At 48.2% G+C, this 1,908-nt stretch overlaps 1 pseudogene; it reads right to left on the bottom strand.

Annotated features, from left to right (window-relative positions):
* Window positions 1–1,561: 1,561 nt before the first annotated feature.
* On the bottom strand, window positions 1,562–1,679 carry LOC126208931 (5S ribosomal RNA; annotated as a pseudogene).
* Between the last annotated feature and the right edge of the window lie 229 nt (window positions 1,680–1,908).

Genomic DNA, 1,908 nt, shown 5'->3' with positions numbered 1-1,908 from the left:
TATATAGATCTTATCACATGAAATAGGAGTGCATACAGAGTTGGATGGCAGAATCAACCTGCTTTGCCAGAAAGGAATGAGTCAAGAATTCAGTTGCTGCAGTGATGCGCTGTTACTAATTTCTACGCGTTTTAGGAACTCGTCTGTTTGCAGTGAATTTTAATCCAAGAAAGTAGTTTGTAGATGCTTCCTTCACATAATGGTGAAATTAGAGACATCTGTTTAATTTCAATGACACTCAGTTTTAGCATCAGAAAAGTGATTTTCTCTTAAACATAGGGGAGAGATTGAAGGAGGCCACTGTTACGAAAATTTCTCCAAGAGGAATGTCACTGCGTGTGGAAACTGAGATAGCTAATGGGAATATTAATGACGTGCCGTAGCCGACTGGTAATGAAACATTATTGGCAAGGTCTGTTTCAGGAGTATTAAATTAGAGCTAAACAATTTTGATCAAGGATTTTTTTCGAGACGTGGGTCAGCCTATTTGGAACACAGTCGTTCATCATCGTCTCACGTCGCTAAAGGAAATATCCGTGGTTGAGAAAGTGCAGAAGCAAGGACAGCGAAGCCTCTGGTGGGAAGTTGACAAACAAGAGTGCGCCGCGGGAGGGGCAGCCTTCGGGTCCTTATCGGGCGCCGTTTGTTTGCCGGGTTAGGGGGCTATGCAGAGCCAAGCGTTGTTATAAGGCGTGGGCCACTTAGTGGGCTCATTAACGCCCAAGCTGACTTATCGGCCCGCGAGTGGTTTCGCAAAAAGTCTGATTCAGCACGCGGGTGGCGCCTACCGCCTTCGCCTTCGCCGCTCGCTGACCTGACCTCGTGCAGTAAACGCTGTTTGCTCCCCGGACAGCCACTTAAATCTCGGCTCCCTGTTCCAGCCTGCCGTTAAAGACCTATTTCTGCATTTTCCCCCTCCAGGTTTCGGCGAGCAGGCGGCCATCGTGTTGCCACAAGACGGATGCCGCTATTAGGACCTACCGGCTGATCGTGTTTCCACGGCGTGTTTCCTAAATTGGTGTGAGTCATTTAGCACCAACGACTTGCCATAAATCACCTCAAGTCTTTCCCCAGATAGCGCAGCACACACTGTGACGGTGTGACAGGTGACGTGATAAAATCTCGTTTAGAAGGGAAAGAAACGGTGTACAAAATCCTTTGAAAGCGTCAAAATAATTGTATAACAGAGCGACTGTGATAATTTTCTTACCTTCTATGTGTTAATCGACATTTATTTTGTAAGGAGGGCCGAGGACAGTGCCGGGAGGAGGAGGGATTAAGGAACTGGCAACTCAAGACTAGTTTGATGTGGCACACCTCTCCATCTCCCGCACTTAGAAGCAACATCCTTCGTTACATAGCACTCCGTCTTCAGGCCACAAGTGGCCTACCGGAACCATCCGACCGCCGTGTCATCCTCAGGGGAGGATGCGGATACGAGGGGCGTGGGGTCAGCACACCGCTCTCCCGGTCGTTATGATAGTATTCTTGACCGAAGCCGCTACTATTCGGTCCAGTAGCTCCTCAATTGGCATCACGAGGCTGAGTGCACCCCGAAAAATGGCAACAGCGCATGGCGGCCTGGATGGTCACCCATCCAAGTGCCGACCACGCCCGACAGCGCTTAACTTCGGTGATCTCACCGGAACCGGTGTATCCACTGCAGCAAGGCCGTTGCCCATCCTTCATTACATGCCATATATATTCTAAGCACTGTCTTCCCTTACAGTTTTTGCCCTCTACAACTGTCCCTAGTACCACGAGAGTTATTCCTTGCTGTCGTAGCGCATGTCTTATCATCCTGTCCCTTCTTCTGATCAGTTTTACACATATTTCCTCCCTCGCCTATTTTGCAGAGAAGATCATCTTATTTAATCTTATTGGCACATTTAATTATTAGCTCTTTTC

Source organism: Schistocerca nitens, chromosome 1 (assembly GCF_023898315.1).
Source record: "Schistocerca nitens isolate TAMUIC-IGC-003100 chromosome 1, iqSchNite1.1, whole genome shotgun sequence".
Lineage (NCBI taxonomy): Eukaryota > Metazoa > Arthropoda > Insecta > Orthoptera > Acrididae > Schistocerca > Schistocerca nitens.
Note: the sequence above shows the minus strand (reverse complement) of the source record. Positions and strands in the feature narration are given on the sequence as shown.